The 18,674-nt window shown below is 46.0% G+C and overlaps 2 protein-coding genes across 2 annotated transcripts in view; both read right to left on the bottom strand.

Annotated features, from left to right (window-relative positions):
- LOC142893398 (equilibrative nucleoside transporter 2-like) overlaps positions 1-18,674 on the bottom strand; it is a 279,352-nt gene that overhangs the window by 162,812 nt on the left and 97,866 nt on the right. The window lies entirely within an intron of this gene.
- Positions 1-18,674, bottom strand: part of LOC142893397 (mitogen-activated protein kinase kinase kinase 11) — a 395,948-nt gene that overhangs the window by 338,624 nt on the left and 38,650 nt on the right. The window lies entirely within an intron of this gene.

The raw sequence follows: 18,674 nt of genomic DNA, 5'->3' as shown, positions 1-18,674 counted from the left end.
GAGGAAAATCTTATATGAAATGAAATAAGAGGTATTATAAGAGGTTATGCCACAGACGCTGAGAACACAACTAGAACCTGTCGCAGCACCTGAAGGACCTGACAACCACTAGCACAGCGGCAGGGCTACCGCAGTGACAGCAGCCACAGAGTGCAAGAGGCAACAACGACAAAGTTTGCAACCAAAGGCTATCAAAACAAAACGTGAAAAAGAGTTTTCGTCAGACATGAGTGTGCACCATATGAGCTTTTACTATTTTAAGTAAAATGAATAGTGAACCAAGGCCAAATTTGTAATACACTCATGGACAGAAGACTAGAAAACATTAATTTGACAGACAAGATAAGAATTCTCACTGCACGTCTAATCTAAAACTTAACTTTGTGACAAAGCAGTGGCACTGCAAGTGACTGAATGAGCATGGAAGAATGACAAAAAGGGGGCTACTTTTCCTGACTTCATCTCAGGTCTTTGAGTCTTTGAGTGAAAGGAACCTCCGAGGACCTGCGAGGCCGGGCTCTCGCCGAGAGATAGGGTGAGAAGCTCTGTCGGGAGCTCAGGGTAGAGCCACTGCTCCTCCATGTCAAGAGGTGCCAGCTGAGGTGACCACCTTCTCGGGATTCTGGGTGTCTCCCTGTGGAGCTTATTTTGGGGGCCTGAAGGTTCCTTTGGTAGACTGGGTCTTAGCTTCCTTGCTAAGGACACTAAGCTGGTGACCCAGACTGGGATAAATGGAAGGAAAAGGGTCAAAGCAAATGAAGGCGCAGGAACCTGCGAGCCGATGCCGGAATTCACACTGGGTCCCTTGAGGGCTCATTTACACAACCATATGATCATCACACGCCGCAAACTGTCTTGAAAAGAACGTGAGAGCGGCTTAATTGAAACGTTGCCAAGGTTTCCTGCCTCCACACCTCAGCGTGAAACAGGTAGTTTTTCCGTCAGAATGTGAGAGTGTTTCAACCTCTGGCTTTCAGGTGGCTAGAGACGCCGCTGAGTTCATCAGGCTGTGCTATTGCTGCTTACTCTTCATTCGGGGTTACAAGGTGGAAGGGTGAAGGCGGGTCACACCTTGGACAAATCGCCAGTTCATCATCACAGGGCCACACACACGCACACACACACAGTCACCTACGGACAATTAAGTCAAGAGTGATTAGCCTAATCTGATGAGCAGGCTGCTGCAATGCAATGGTAAAAATAAAGATGCATTTACATGCATAGCTGCAGATCAGTGGGATTGCATCAACAGATTTCTTTTTAATGACAGCGTAGCTTTAAAATATGTGTATATGTCTATGCCAGAAACTTTGATCTGTGAGACAACAAGGACTATTTGCATTTCATGACGATGATTCTCATCATGTAAACAGCTTCTGTGCTGGCAGTCCCAGAGCAAGGCGCTCTTAAAATTAAACTGCGTCGAAAAGACACAAAGAGCGTGGAACTCCTGAAACACTGCCACTCTTTCTTCTGTGATATCTGCAATTCCTCTTGACTGAAGTGACCCCACATTCACATTTTTTTAAAAGCTATGTATGTTGTGGATGTTTTATTCTCCTGTTCCCATGGTCACCACGCCCGTGCGTAGAAGCTCCAGTTGAAAAACGTTTCACATTTTAATATTTAACCAACTCGTGACCTTGTGTTGCGTCAGACAACTGGATGCATATAAATGAAGCACATACAGGTCCCTTATCAATGTCAATTCATATTCATATTTCTATCTGCATTCACAGAAAGAAAATGTGTGAACCTTATGGAACTACATAACAGTATCAAACGTATTAAAACAGCGACTTTATGATTCAGAACCACATTCCTTAGTTAAAAAAATATGCTAAATAGCATATAGTAAAAAATATATATATTAAAGCGATTTCCTGCTTTTCTCAGGTATTTTGGCTGTATGTACTGAATGCAGATTTAAACATCCAAAAACAAGCACTTGTAAAATGTAAGCTTGGCCAGACCCTTAAAGCGGTGAGCAGTGAAAATGCGGCCAATAGACAAATGATGGGAGCAAAAGCCACGGACGATAACAGGTTGTGCATCTTTAATTGTGCTTTTTCATTCAAGTGTTGAATAGCAGGAGAGCACAATCAACTTTTCCCCAGAGACACAAAGACTCTTCGCATGAAGAGATAAGACAACAATGATGATGTAGCGATGCCATCCAGGGCGACGGAGGCAGAGGACACGGCGAGTACAGAGGTGAAGCTCCTGATGTCCGCATAAAACCAACAGCTTAACCACTTCATTATCTCCGAAGTGGGATGAATGGACTTCCTGGGATTTCATTTGGATAAGAAATGAGGCTCGGCAAAGAAAACCGATCCGTCATCATTTCCCCCACTCGGGACAGGCTATGAATAGACCTAAAGAGCACCATTTATTAAGGATTATACTGTATTGTATACCCCCAGTTACTCTTAAAGCTTCAATTGCACCGCTGCCGGGCATGAATCAAGACATGGGCTCTCCAAAACCTCCCCAGGGTCGAAGTCTCTGGGAGAGAAATGAACTGCACCATCAGGCCTCTGCAGCGGAGCAATGGGATCATGATGGCCCTCATTTCCCCAGATAGGTTTTCTTCTGCTGGGTGTGGACGGAGTGATTTTATTGGCTTGGGTTATATTGTTCAAGCACGTTCTACTGTTTATTGTCCTCTAATTGGGTTTGCTTTTGAGCTAAATGACTCAGGCGTCAGATTTAGATAAGAACTGAAAATAATGGAAATGTAAGGATTATAAAAAATCTGACTAAGCATTCTTGCATTTGAGTCATGTACTGGGACGGCAGCCGCAAGTCTCAATTACTCAGCTGGTCAGCCAACAGTCAGTGCAGCATTATTATTCCAGAACTGTCAGAACACATCGTGATTGGCATTTCTCAGAGTGAATTCCATCCTCGTCCGTGGCCGATTATCCGCAAACACAATCCCACTCTGCTTAGGTTCTGAGATTCACTTTTGCAATAGCAAGAGTGAATCTCAGATTTGAATTGAGGGATTTCAAGCAGCAGCAACATACAGTGCTTTTAATTGGAAATACTTTTGCAACTGTTAAACCGGGCACTGTAAGTCAGTGAAAACTCCAGCGTCTATTCTGGATCCAAATGCAATTACTTGCTGTTTTCTCACTTTTCTAAGGTAAGCAGTTGGATATGTCTCAGTCCAGCAATGCTGCCTTAAACTTTGAGAAAAGAGTGAGGCAGCAGAGGCATTAGACCTGAAAATAATAACTGAGTTGGCCTAATTATTAGACATCATTTTCACCAAAAAAATACATTGACTATCACTTTACTTTTCTTTACTACATTACTACTTACTTTTCTTACCATGGCCTATAACAATTGATTTAAGGAGCTGCAGCAGCAAAAACTGCATCACCATTCAGTAAAATTACATTGCCTGATAGCTCGTCAGCCAAATATAATAATTCATTAATTCATTCATCTTCTATACCCGCTTATTCCTATTCTGGGTCACAGGGGTCTGCTGGAGCCTATCCCAGCTGTCTTAGGGAATATAATAATTTAAGAAAAGAAATCAGCACTGTGTGTGTCTAATTAAGGCATTTTCTATATCAAATTGTCTGTGAAATCATGGCCCACGACATCCTTATGAGTTACTGGTCACGCCTTAGTTTAAAGACGTGCTATCACTGGGCTATTCTTGCAGTGTTTGCAGATGACTCAGTCGGATTAGCATCATGGGCAGATGTTGCGGTGGTGTCCCCCCCCGTCCCCCCCTTCCTCTCTTTCATAGTTGTCAGCTGACGATCCCTCCGTCGCTCTGCACCTGAGATTGGAACGCTGGACCGGCTCGCTGGCCTGAAAACAATTAGCACGCGAACAAACAGACAGGCGACAGCTTGAGTCATCCTATTGCTCGGGTCCTCATCAATAACAACGGAGATAACTTATGAGTCGCCGGTCCAGCCCCTTGTCTTGGTAATTGCTGCAGCAGCACGAGTGGCTGACGGCAACACATGGCAGGGAAAAAAAAAAGTACCATTAGTGGGAACCGACTTCCATTAGTGAGACGCAGCAGCGCAGCTATTAAAGTAAACTAGTGCCCATGATGGCGGACACATTTTTTTAACATCTCTCATCCTATCAAATCAAAAAGACTAGTGCTCGCAGCGACATTCACTCCTGACCCAATAGTTGGGTCTGTTTGAGCTAAACGAACATTAAAAGGGAACTGGCTCAGCCCCTATGCATTCCAGCAATACGTCTTAGATCCGTGCACATGCCGACTGGTCAGATGCAACATTAGCAGGCTGTCGGAACACTTCTCCGTTTAAAGGTTAAGCGTGTAATAGTTGGACGTTTTGAAGAAAAAAAAAAAACATCAAGTGGTTACATTTTAAATCGCAGCGTCTTCCACGCTCTCACCCCTCCTGAGCTGCCTGCGAGCTGCAGTGGCCTGCGCACCCAGACCTGGATACCTCGTCCACTTTGAGGATACAGGCAAGAAGCAAGATGACAGCTAACAGTGAGCAAGACCCTTGCTATATGTCCATAACGCAGAGCTCCGTGTTTGCGACCGCGCGGTCCTGTCAAAGGCGCCCGAGGTCAGTGGCGCGCCGACACGAGGAGCATCCTGAGAATGAATAACAAAAACGGAACCTTTCATCCTTAATAGCCCTGCGCCGCAGCTGGATTACAGAGATTTCGGTCCTGAAGGGACGACGGCTCACCCGTCCTTCCGACCGCCGGTGAGAAAGTGTTTGCGTCCACCCAGGCGGTCTTGCCCTCCAATCAACTGTGACAAAACTAGAAAGCAGCTGCCCTGAGAGGTGCGAGAAGATGACAAAAGAAGAAACGCAGGGAGCCGAGAAGCTGTTGAAGAGATTGCAGTATTTTATCAGAGGCGGTGGGCACTTTCAGATTCAGACAAGTCAAGGTTTTTCTCAATTTGGGCTCTACTCCTACTGCCAGCATTCTTGCTGCAAGAGTCTAGCGAGGCAGGGCACACGAGCGCACAGTTGCTCCGGACTAAAGTGGCCATCGCGCTCAGTCAAACAGCTATCAGCAAAAATCTGATTGGTCCGTTTGAATGCAGCAGACGGAAGGTTTGTAGAAAGTTTAAAATCTTGTCTGGCCTTTCTAAAAATGCTTTCTGTGGGCACTTCACCAAACGGACGAGATCAGGCCAGGGGGATTTGTCTTGCCAGGTTAGTTAACTTAAATGCCGGTTTGCAGCAGCACACAGTGTGTGTTGACTCACGACCTTCAGTGACTCACACACCTTTTTCCACTCGGGGTCCGTGGTGCTGCTTCCCGAAACACAGAGGCGTGCAGACTGCCTAGCGCTTTAATTCCATGTGCATTTCCACAAAGACCTGTTGTTGCGAATTTCCATGATCTCAATCTGTCAATCAGAGCCCCCCACCCCCAACCCCTGAGTCTCACACTGTGGCTCTTCAGTGCTGGGACGGCCCACTCTCCCACAAAACATCATTACCCCCCCGCCCCCTCCAGACGCATTACAAGCTATTTCTGACAGCAGCACATGATCACCGGGGGGCCGGGGGGGAGGGGTTGGTGGAGGAGGAGGAGGGGGCACAGCTTCAGATGACAGGGGAGGGACGGATCATGCTCGACCTCTGACCCCCCCGCCCCCCTCTCCCCTCCACGATGTTGATGCGGAATTCCCGCTCGGCGTTGGGAGGTGCGGCAGGCGGCTTGGCTGGTAATTTATGGAATAGATTAGAGGATCCATGCGGCGGATGCTGCTGCAGTAGCTGTCCCCAAGAGGAACCTGTGCACTTACACATTGCCCTCTGGTGGTTGCTTCCGCTGAAACGCAACTGACTGTACCCCCCCACCCCTCCCCCCCTCCCACACACACACACACACGCACACACACACACACACACACACACACACACACCCCACACCACCCGGCAGACGTGCGCAACCCGCAAGAGATTTTGACAATCAGGACGTGGTTGGATGCTGTGTCTTTTTTTTTTTTTTAGAGGTGATGACAAATTGTGTAGGGTGTTACAGCGAAAATGAACTTCATTTTCCTGGAGCTTTGTTGTCCTTGGCTTTACCCGTCTTGGTTTTACATTGTTAGGCCACTGGGGACGTCTTCACCACATGAGGTCGGCGTCTTTTTCATCTCCGCTGTGGCTTCAACGCTAAGTGCATTATGGAATTAAACTATGTTTTCTGAAAGAAGAGGTGGAAAATCGACAGCATGCATCATTACGACATGTTCTAATAGGCGGCATTGATCTGAGGCTGGACCATCAGTTGCGTGAATGGATGAATACGGAGCCTTTGTCGTTTCATGTTTCATCTTATGTCATCAACTCACATCAGCGCGCTTTGACCAATGAGCCTCGTTCAGACCGGCCGAGAGGGACGCAGAAGTTGCATTTCCCCCGCAGACGAGGGGCCGCTGAGAAGCTATTTCTGAAACTAATTAGAAGCTCTATATTTTAAACACAGGCTCGCTGATTTGATTTACACCTCCTACGTGCGCAAGAATGAGTTTGTGACCTCTGGGGAGTTGGAGGCATTCTGGCAGAAAATATTTCTGAAGCTTTACTGGAAATATAGCACGGGCGCAAGACTGCCTTGGGTTGAAAAAGAAGTGAGGTTTGTAAATATAGGAGAGGAGCGGGGGGGGTGGGGCGGGGGTGGGGGGGGGGGGGCAAAAAGGGCCTCTTCAGTTCATTGATAATTCAGAGACGTCTTGCATTAAAGCAGTTCATTTTGGGTCAAGCCACAACAGTAGGGATATGGAGTGGATAAAGAAACTTTTCACTTATACGTCGAGGAAGCCACTAAACCTTATTTTTCATCTCAGAGCGGTGATTCCACTGACATTAAGTACGACATTTCACAGCTAAAAATCGGTGGACATTTTATTTGTTCATGAGTGACAACGAAACGCTTTGCTTTTTTTTTTTTTAATACTAGTAATTTTCTTAAAAAAATGCATCAAAATTGACTTAACAGTGATAAACTTGTACTTTTTTTCTGTTGGTCTGGGGCTCATGGCAACTCAAATGTGAAGATGATGTGCCTCAGTGATTACCCCGAAAAGCAACAGGCCTGTTACACTTTGCAGGTATGTGACATTAAAATGCAACAAGAATTAAGCTATGATTTAATCAGTCCATTCCAATTTACCCTTGCAAATTAAAGACTAATATGCTGGTGCAATATGGCCGCCTGCTCTTTCGCCTTATTATTAGCGAGAGAATTAGTGATGAAAACAGTCTTAGTATGTCTTTAAAGGTATCGTGTTAGAAATAAAGAGGACGTCAGGAGGGAGAACTTATTACCTGGAGCTTGTTCATATAATTAAAGAAGACTTTTTCTGTAAACACTCATTACAGACCTTCATTCATTTGTTTCAGTCGCCGACTAAAACGCACACTCATGTTGATGTGCTGGCACCTTTCTTATTAGATGTGTGCCTCTGGCAGAGCTCATTTCCATCTCCGCTGCTTTTGTAAGCCTCAGGTCATCTCTCAGACTGACTTATTGAAATGCTAACAGCTGTCCATCTCATTATTGTCTATTAGCAGTCATAATCAAAAGAACAAAGAAAAACACAGACGGATTTACAGACTGTAGGCGGCGCAGCGGCACCTCACACCGTGAACGAGGCTATGCTGTTTCTACGGATTGCTCTTTCTGCTTTTCCTCCCAGGAGGAACTCCAGTTTTTTTTTTTTTTTTGTCTTTTCTCTTTCTTTTTGAGGCCAAACCTTACATTTTTGGCTCCTCTGACCACAGGAACGCAGCTCAGTGTGAAAAATCCAGGACACCTTTTTGTTCAATGACTTTCTCTCCGCGGTTGCAGATTTGTCACACTGAGATCTGTATTGTGCTCATGCGGTGAGCTCTGTGGTACAACCTGTCCTAAATAGAACCGCGCTGGTGCTGGATTTTCCTCTTCCTTTTCTAAAGTCCTTGCAGGACCTCAAGCCATATTTGGCCTTTTGGAAATGTGCGTCTGTTTTGTTTTTTTCTGGTCGGAGACAGATGACTCATGTTTAAAATAAAATCAATAAACACACGGTGTTCTTCTCTAAATGTATTCCATGTATAATGCATCAGGACTGCACTTTAAACTTATACCTTTACTGCCATTCAAACACTAACTGTTCCATTGTGGGTAGTTTTGCGGCATGTGCCAACAGGATCTCCTTTGTTTGTTGCCACCAGCTGGTCAGCAGCACACCTGCTTTATGTTTATTTAATGTGCCTTAAAGTTTTAGAGTCGACGTGGGTGGGAAAGGTAAAAAGAATACTTTTCAGACTGCAGCTACGCACATCACAATGCATCCCTTCAAGGTGTCATATTTTGCAACTCTCACTTCCTCCATGTTTTCTGTCAGTAATATGCTTCCCTATCTGTCAGTGAACTGAAAGCTCAGTCTTTACTTCTTTTGTTTACTCCATGCTTAGAAAATGTGTTCTAAGTGGCACTTGGCAGGAAGCCAAGTGCCACTGTCTACTTTTCTTATACCGTTCTCATTTAATCACAGAAGAAAAATGGCATTTCTGCCACAATAACAAGATAAACGAACGCAACTCCGCCAGAAATCCCGCTCCGCTAACCAGCAATAATTAACTTCTGATCTGGAGATAACATAATCAAATAACTGGGCGCTCTTATGTTCCCTTGGTAAACATAAATGTTTTTCATGATATTAAAAACTGTAGCATAACACGTGGAATAAGAATGCACTAATAGAGTAAACAACTATAATTGTGTTTAGCTAATATGTTGCTGTCTTAACAATCATGCATAAACATTCTGAGTTATTTCCAGATGTTGTCATTAGCAGCATATGGAAAACTCACACACTGTTTGTGTGTCATTTTTTGGTTTGTTTGTTTTTTCTTTCCCCTATAGCTCCACAAGACACATTGTTTTCACCTCAAAAGCAAAGGAGCACACAGAAATTCAGGCGAAAGAACGTCATTAACGGCAAATTAGATAAATTCTTGTGGTGCACTGAAGACCCTGACCATTAGGAGGCAGATAGATTAGTGAGTGAAACCGACGATGAGTGCATCTGCTGCATGTAAACATGATGATATTTAAGTAATTGAGACATTTGGTCCAAGATCCATGGGAAACATGTGGAGGGGGTGGCGCTTGAATTGTTCTCTTTTTGTATTTTAAGCTTGCTGCAATCTTGTCAACGTGGAAAAACTGGCACTTTAATTGCACTGCTCAAAGAAGCAACATAATGTAGAGAGAGAGAGAAAAAGAACAGCAATAAGCAGAACCAGGAAGTGGTTGACGTTGTTTCGGGCAGTTTCATAGAGGCACTGTTCACTTTGCACCGTAGGAAACCTTCAGCTATTCACTGGAATGAGGGTAGCCGGGCTGCCATGTATTAGCGGTCATTAGAAACACTAGATTCTACATTAACATGACTTTAAAAAAAAAAAAAAAGACGTGAAAATTGCAGACATGGAAATGTGTGTGTGCTGTGTGCTCCATGTAAGGATGAATGTTAGCATGTCAAAGCTGTTAAAGGCCCGCCCGGCTGCCCGCCCGGCTGCCGTTAATGCAGATTTAATTCTAACAAACAAGCAAGCCCCTGCGCTGACACCGTTTTCCCATTGGCTGCGTTAACGCATATGCTTTAAAGCCACGCGCATAATAATGCAGCATGATATATTAAAGACTTCTATTTATTCTGTTAAGAGGGTAAAATGTATAAAAAATAAATTGCATGCATAATATATTCAAATAGGCCGCATGAAAAAGGCGCTGGGGGAGGAGGAGGTGGGTGTGGGCAGGGGGGGGCGGGGGGGTCTTTCAGCGCCGTGTCTGTAGACACTGCAGAGCCACACCAGTGGGCTGGAAAGACTTTCATTCACCGTGTCCATGGCAACCGCAGAGAGCCCTGCGCCTGCCTCCCTGCCTGCCTGCCTGGTGAGCGGAGGGTCGGCCGGCACGCAGAGTTTCTCTCGCTGCTGCCGCCGATTCTCCCGCTCTATCCAGCTGACTGACAGTCTTGACCTGTTTGTGTGTCTCGTGTTTGAAGACGCTGGACTCAGATGGAGATTCCGTTTCTTTTGCCTGCTGGCAGTCTGTCTGACGATGCCAGTGCAGAAAGTACTCAAAAACCAGCCGTTGCAAAGAACATTGATACGTGAAGGGAGCGGTGCGTTCAGGTGCACTTTTTCCCACTCAAAAGCCAATCCCTTTCAATTTCACCCCAAACAAAGTCTTAATGTGTGTCTCAGAATTCCATTTGGATTCTGTATCCACAATCAACTTCCTTCAAGTTGGACCAGGAATCCAGGAGGTGAATGTGGCTTCTTCTCTTTTTAGCTGTTACCTTCATGAGTGGCCACAGCCAATCAACTGTGTGATTGGCTGTGGCCCACCGCCGACAAGCAGAAACAAATCTAATTGGTCCAGTGGTTGAATTAAGCAAACAAAAGGTTCGTCGAAAATCAAAACTTTCGCCTTCTCCTTGTGAAACTTCTGTCAGATTGAATTCTCATTGGGGGCCTTTACTTTTCCCTTTGCCACGTCACATCCTTCCACTCCAGATGGCGAGTCGCATGTTAAAGGAGTAAAAATAATGGTATGAAAAGCAACGTATAGTAAAAAAAACAAAAAACAACAACAAAAAAAAAACAGTCACAGTCACATTGCACTTGCTGTCTTCACCCTGTCAGAAATAGAAAATGCTTTGCATATTGCGATTATAGCCTGCGAGCCATTTCATTTTTATGGAGTGCAAATTAAGTGCAAAGATGGTGTGGAAATAACAAAACATTTCATGTTACTTGCGGTGCAGAATTGTCGGTCAGAGTTTAATTAGAACCAAGTAGACCAAGTATTCCGACTGTGGAATCCAGGAGGAAAAAAATAGCCATTGAAGAGAAGTTATCCGACAAAATGCTGTGCTGCACATTGAGCTTTTCGGCACCAACGTTAAGAAAACTGCTCGACCTTTTATCTTTATTTAAGATTTGGCAAAAACGTTTCAGAAAAATTAAGATTGGTTTCTGACACGTTTTGTTGGTGTCATGTCATATTTTGTTATTCTGTGGCTTTATAGCTGCTACCGCTTGGGGAAGCAGTGATAAGGTGGAGAGGTGTTAATCAGGGAACAAGTGGGACTCGGGTGCTGCTGGTGGGAGGAGGACATGCTGACAGCTCGAGACTGTGATGTTGTCTGGTTTTGGTTTTAGTTTTAGTATGTTTATATCCAGGTCAACAGGCGTAAAACGTTTGCTTGTTTGTTTTCTGAATGATTATTTGCCCATTTCTGTCAGGAAATGTTGTTAGGAAACTTAAATAAACCATCATTGACCTGGACCTGTGGTCTGCCTACGTTTCCCACATCAAACCAACCCTCGGCAATCATCAGGACCGAGATTGGCGAAGGGGTCACTGCTCTAGGAACAGTGTAGCAGTCCATGTTGATCATATGACGATCAAAAGCTTTGTGGAGACTGGCGATGTCGCGCAATGATTGATATTTCATTCCTGACTGGTTTGCAGATTTTATTATCGAACCTGCACCCCCAAACTTCTGGAAGGTTTTTTTTTCTCATTCCTGCAAATTCTTGCCATGTTTGGAAGGAGACATAAACGAGGGTGGGCGAGCACTTGGCTGGTGGCATTTGCACTAAACCTGGAAGAAGTACCAGCGTCCTCTGTGACATCACAAATGGCTGATTTTCAGCGAGTTCAGAACTAATTCTTTGCAAGTGGAGTGCGGCAATCAAACGTTGGACTTCTCACTGAGAGACCCGCATCATTGTTAAAACGACACTGAACATTGGCAAAGTGAATTTCAAAAGAGGTCTTTAAAACCTCAGAATCAAGGCAAGTCAACGGCGCAGACAGAAAAAAGTTCAAAATGTCCCAAAATTTACAACGCGTCTTCTCAAAAAGCATCAAAACTTTCCTTGCGATCACACAACAACTGGAGATCATCATATAATTAGTTGACATCTCAGGAGAAACTAAACAAGGGAGGTAATTACATGCACAGCCTTCCACAGCTGACTACAAACATGACACAGGGGGAATTCACACACTCCCAATTAGAGTGTAAAATGGCAGCCAGCACAACAAAGTGCATGATAATGACATTTAACACGTATAATTACACAATTACCATCAATCAAGTATGATAAAAAACTGGATGTTTTCCACATGCTCTTTGTTGACGGCGTCTACTGAAGGACAGAGTCGGAATGTGAGGCGACCCTGGAGAATTGATTCGGGTTCCTAAAATGAAAGTAAGCACGCAGGGCCTTTCAGGAGTGTTACATTTTATTTGGTCTCATCTCTTTTTGAGCATTTCCTTTGTTTTGTTTTTTTTTTTATTTCATTTTCCACAGGTTAAAACCCTTTATAATAGTCAAGAGAAATAAAAACATTTTCACATATTGTTTAAAGAAATAGTCCCCTTTAAAAAAACAAACAAAAAAAAACAACTATAAACAGTTGATTAGGCCCAGCCCAGTGCGAGATTTCACAAAAAAAAAAAAAAAAAACTTAAAATAAAACAAAATGACACAACGACGTCTTTTCAAAGCCTGACGACCACGAGGGTCCTGCGACTCGCCTGAGCTGAGGCGCTATCTGAGAAGAGAGATGTCAAAATGTGTGCCGGGGCGATGCAACAGTTATGTTACTGCGTCGCCCGGTTTTGCGCCGAGACACGAAATGAAACACAGACACGAATCCGGAACGATTACAATAAAAGCAAATTGACAATAAGACAAGAGTGGGTCCACCGTATTCACCACTCCAGGGCCGTGAAGGGTTCCTCATCTCCATCGAGCAGTTTTATGCACATGAAAAAAAATAAAAAAATCAGTATGGGTGCCCCAAAGGGACATTAGACTGTGATTGGTCATAGCGGAAGCGGTTTTGTTGAATTGTCTTGCTACACAAAAAAGGTGGAAAAGAGGGCGCGATCGCGTAGTTTTTTTTTTTGGTCAAACTGAAGGAGTGGAATGTGAAGTTCAGCGGCCTCATGTGAAGCACCCATACGCACAACTTAAATACTCCAGTGAAAACCTCTCAAAATGTTATTTTGTACACGTGAAGAAACGGATCCAACATCCTGATGTAGACTGCGTCTGTGGCCATCTAGAGAAAGAAATGATCCAGTGTCAAGAAAAATAGCAAATAAAAAATAGGATGGCCATTCCGAAGCGTCGCTAAGCCCCTCCCACTTTAAATCAGTTTTTTTCGTTTCGAGAAATATCCTTCGCAGGCTGGGAGAAAGCAGTCAGAATGTGGATGTGTGTCTGTGTGTGTGTGTGTGTGTGTGTGTGAGACGGGGGGCGTCTTTGTGTGTGTGTGTGTGTGTGTGTGTGTGTGTGTGTGTGTGTGTGTGTGTGTGTGTATTTTTTTTTTTTTAACACAGTACTGTGATGCTGTGAGTGGAGGAGATTTGACCAGTGACTCATGAGGATTTGCAAGATCTAAACCGTTTCAAATTGCCTCTGTGGATCATTTAGAGTTCATCTATTCTGAGCCCAAGGATGCACCTAAAAGAGATCACCAACACTTAAAGAACTCCCCCCAGCTTTGAAAAAAAAAAAATCCATTAATGTATTTGTGCACTGGAAGACATGTAATAAGGAGGGGCAGCAGGAGCCTGTTAGGACAGTTTATAATCAGGCAGTTTATAGGAGCACTTTACTTTTTGCATCAGAGTTACAACAACAACAACAAAAAAAGGGTGATTGGGAAGAGTTGCAAGACAGCGGTGAGGCCGGCTATAATGTCTGCTTTTGAACAGAGGGAAAGAAAGAAGGTGGAAGTGTTGAAGTGTTGGAGATTTTCTTGAGGAGGGGGGCTGGGGGGGGGGGGGGCGACTGGTGGACAGAATTAGGATTAAGCACAATGGAGGGACAGCTAACGTTGAGCGCTTTACAGATTAAGGCGGCAGCGGCAAAGGGCCAAGGTGGTTTGGTCGAATGCAGAGGAGGGATGGTGGATATACTGGACCAATTGGATACACTGGACCAATTGGATACACTAGACCAATTGGATACACTGGACCAATGGTGTTAAAGGCTGAGAGACAGAGGAAGGCCCACAGGGAAGGTTCCTGAGTGGAGACGGGTGGTGGAAGAGATGGGATAAGAAGAGCAAGAAAATAATGACTAAACACTGTGTATTTGGACAAGCTTGAGAGTTTTTGCTGCTCGCTGAATCAGAATGTTCTCCGCACTGCTATTTGGGCTCAACTCAACAGCTGGTTCTTGGCAGAGGGAAACAGAACTCTTGAATAATTTGCCATTTTTGAAGGGTTTCTAGGCTAATTTGTAGATTTGGGGAACTGACTGGCAGGGTTGGGCACCAAACTTTTGGTTGATTCACGCTGGTACTGTACTGAGCATGGATTCACTTAAAATAAACTGGGCCTGAAATGAATGAGTTTGCGTTTGAAAGCTAAAGCGAATGCGCAGTATTTGACTGCAGCAGGAAATCAACGCCTTCGGCAGCATTGGCAGCGCTTTGCTAGCCAGTGACCTATCAGACGACCAAACAGGTGACGCATGCACCTCGTCCAACTATCTACCAACTACACTGCTTACTTTGTCGTCTTGGCTGATTTGCATTTCCGTTCACTAGCGAACGGATACACACCGCACTGGTTCAATTACGAACGGTACACAATCCAACGGGCTAATTTAGCTAGGAATTGTGAATGACTTCTCTCATTTTAAATATGATTGTTTTTTTTACCCCAAGAGTCAAAACACGGTGGTGCGGAATCACAATGGGTTGTATAAAAAAAAAAGAAAAAAAAAGCCACATTTCTCATTAGATCACAAGCCTTCGGGGCAGCAGAGTGATCAATATTCCGAGGCGGTGCGAGGCTTTAGACTCGGAGCCGGCGGCGCCCTGACACATACATGATGGCGTACAATAAGAAGAATGCCAATAGGACCGTCCGCTCCGCCGCCTTTTCACCGCGCTCATTGTCGCCACAGTGACAATTCATTTTTCTGCCCCTCCAATTTCTACACCCTAAGCTGTTTACGCGACACACCGCTCTCTCGCGACGCGCTCATTCAACAATCACGGAGACAGAAAATTTGCGGTCTGAGCGGCGCCCGTTTCCCCGGGAAGATCACGAGGTAATTGAGTGTCAATAGGAAGGCGGAACAATAATCACGGCCGCCGGGCGGCTGCCTGCCATTGACTGAAGTGCGCGGGGCCTTGGACTTAATGACCACGCAGATAAAAAAACAAAAGAAAACACGTTTATTTCCCCGACCGAGCGCCTGCCGGCACCACGAGCTCTCGGCGCCGTCCACAGAGGAAACGACCGCCGCTTTTTCACTGTCGCTCCCTGTTCATGCAGTCGTACTGCCAGAGGACGGCAGATGGTGACCTTGGATGCGCAGACTGCAAAAGAATTAGGAGTAATGCGCGCACTTTGGGAGGCCAAGCGCTAGCTAGCTAGCGCGTCTGGCGGGCGCCTCGCTGCAGCTGTGGCGTCCGTCTGCGCGCCCGCAGGTGCGCGCGCGACGCTCGTGCGACAGATTAAGGGTCACGTTTGATCACTTTGGTTTCGCATTGTTTAATGCCGCGCGGAAGCTGCGGGCAGGTGTTGGGGCTTTCATCGCGAGCCCGGAAAGCGCAATTATGTGTCTGCGGCACAGACGGCCGGCTGCGAGGCACCTGAAGCAATGAGGGGGAAAAGACAGCAAGTGGAGCCAGTAGGACAAAACATCGAGGCGCTCCCGACAAAACGTCCAATACAAATGTGATGACACCTTCTGGAATTTAAGAGCTTTCAAAATAAAACATGATTTTTTTTTAAATTCAAGTATTCAAATCAAAAAAAAATATACATTATTCAATATTTTGCCTGCTGACTGAGACCTCACTGTAAATATCTGCAGGCTCATTTTGTGAATTTGTGTTGTCAAACCGGGGGCTCCATCACCACGGCGAGCGAAATATTTTGAGCTAGCCTGCAAAGTGAGGAGAGGGGATTCACGTGCGGCCGGCACCATTACGTCATTATTACCTCTACGTCCTGAATATCCCTGAGCGCTAGTTACGCTGTGCAAATCCATTAGGTGTTCGTATTGCTGCTGCAGCTGCTGCTGCTGCTGCTGCTGCTGCTGCAGCTGAATTAGCGTCTCGCTGGGAGTGAATCGGATCGTTAGCGCACGTCGTGTAAACACGGCCGCCGTTTGCGAAGTCAAGCGAAGCTTTGAGGGCGAGGACAACGCCCCACCCCCGGCGGATGGATGGTAGCATTAGCCCCACTGTATCTCCCCTGCACAGCCAGCTAGCTTATCTGGATAATGGCTTTAATTTACCCCCCTTAGAAATCCTCCAAACAACCCCCCCCCAACCCCCCCCCCCCCCCCCCCCCCCACACCATCTCTACGCCAGCCTAGGAAGTTACAAGCTACTCGCACCTTTATTGCACCGCCTTATTAGATTTCACCCCTGCAAACCGCTGAGACCGCCTGCGGGGGGAGGGGGGGGGGGGGGGGGTGAAAGAGACGCTCGCTCTTTTCTTTTTCTCATTCCGGCCGCATTCCGCCGAAGGCCCCTGGAAAAAAGTTGACGGCCAAATGTCAGCCGTGCAGAGAATTCACTCGCCGTCACTCTAGAACACTGATTCGTGGGCGACACGTCAGGAGCAAAGCGAGCGGCCGGGGGGGCTGGGAGGGGGGAGGGGGGTATTTGGGGGATAAATCAACTCGACACCCCAAAAAAACTTGTGGTCTCTTTGTTTTGGAACTGCATCAATAGCAGGCTGCTACAATGAAACGCTGTAGAAATAAGACGGCTATCAGAACAAACCGAGACTTCATGTTCGTTCCAGCTGACGAGGCGGAGGTGGAGGTGGAGGTCCCCCCTATCTTTATCTCCAAGTGCGCCGCCCTGCTGGAGATTGGCAGGCAGCGCATTTCGCCAGTGGGGGACGGAGGGGAAATGAATGCGTGCGCACGCAGCCTGAGTGGCAGCCGGGAGTGGCGACGAGACGTGCGGCGACAGAAGCAATCTGCCAGTCGCTTCAATCACCAAACCCCCTCCCCCCCCCCAGACACACACACACACGCACGCACCCCGTCTCTCTCTCCTGGTGGCCATTTTCTGTCTCTGTTGTTTGCATTGTCGTACCCTGCTTGGCTAGTTTAAACACCAGAGTTAATAATTACAGATGCCGTCTATATTTTGTGTTTATATTAAAAAATCTGAATTAACTGATAGGGTTTCAACTTCCCAGCAGTTTTTGAGATAAACCCCATAAATGTGTAATTTGGTCCTTTGTCCACAAGGGACATCAATCCTACTTCCCCAGGTTCCAGCGAGTGTCCAATGGCTACTGCACTGCTTTTTTTTTTGTTTTGTTTTTTTAAACTTAGCAAGGCCGGATCTGAACATGTGCAGGCTCGCGAGCAAAGTCATGTATTAAACTACTGAACAAAACTACAATCAAGAGAACTTGAACTGGGACTGAGGAGGAAAGCAAGTGAGAAGGTCAGACTTTACGGTCAGCCGCTGACGGAGAACAAGAGAGGACAGGAAGCTAAAAAAAAAAAAAAAAGAAGAAAAAGAAAGGCACCTCAACCTCTGTGCAAACAGGAAGTAGTTTAGCTTTGGAAACGGCAGCACCTTGCCAACAGACAGAGAAGGCCAATTTGTCAGATGCGGGCAAATTAATTAACCAAATATCTGCGCTCCTTTGTTAACGCTCACTGCCGGCGTAATCAGCCGTCAGTGTTGTCAGTAGGATTACTTGGCTCATCGCAGAGTGCCCCCCCCCCCCTCCCCCCCACCCCTCGTCCTTCCTTCAGAGAGGAGGTTTATGCTCATCTGGAAGGAAAAAAACAAACAAAAAAGAAATGCTGATGAAGCAATTTGTGGCCTACATTTCCCAGGATGCCTTTTGCCCGAGCAGGTGAACAAGTTCTGTCTACATTTCCTCTGTCTGTTCTATCTGTCTGTTCTATCTGTCTGTTCTATCTCACTGGTAAACCCTCCGTTATTTTTGCCCTTTCTGAAACATTTTCAATAGGATATTTTCATCAGTGTGACTTCAATACTGCAGAGTTGAGCCTCTATTTTGACTTATTTTTTAAAATCATTTTAAAAGCCTGTGGCCGAACCTCCCTGAAGCATCCAGCGGGTGGGAACAAGGCAGATGGACCTCAGAGTGACTTCTCACTTGTTAGAGGTCTCCTATCAATGATGACTCACTGTCTGTGTCACTGCGATGGTGGAGTGTGAGGGGCCAGTGAGGAGGGGACAGTGAAGAGGATGTGGGAAGCTCAGTGTGGATGTCTGTGGCTCCTGGGCAAGTCAGCGGCCGCTGGGGGAGAACGCCGGTGTGTGAATTCATCAAAATAACCGTTTAAAAAAAAAAAAAAAAAAACAACATTTGACTTCACCTGTAGTTTTCTTTGATCTCCATGCAGGGCCCGCAGCGCCAAACTCCAGCGCTCCAAAAACAGACAAAGCAACAACATATTTGCAAACCCTCTCAGTCAGTCAGAGCTCTTCCACCGTCACAGCGGCATTCTTTGGCATTGGTCGGGAATGCAGACCCCGCCCCCCGCCGCCCCCCCCTTCTCACCGATATATAACCCCCCCCGAACCCCCTTTTTCCTGCCCTGTGTCGCCTGCCAGCCCGGCCAATCCATGCAATCCCGGCCATT

This window comes from Nelusetta ayraudi, unplaced genomic scaffold (assembly GCF_046127955.1).
Source record: "Nelusetta ayraudi isolate G7.1 ecotype Tasmania unplaced genomic scaffold, CSIRO-AGI_Nayr_v1 ptg000042l, whole genome shotgun sequence".
Lineage (NCBI taxonomy): Eukaryota > Metazoa > Chordata > Actinopteri > Tetraodontiformes > Monacanthidae > Nelusetta > Nelusetta ayraudi.
The sequence above is the reverse complement of the archived record's forward strand: the minus strand, read 5'-3'. Positions and strand labels throughout refer to the sequence as shown.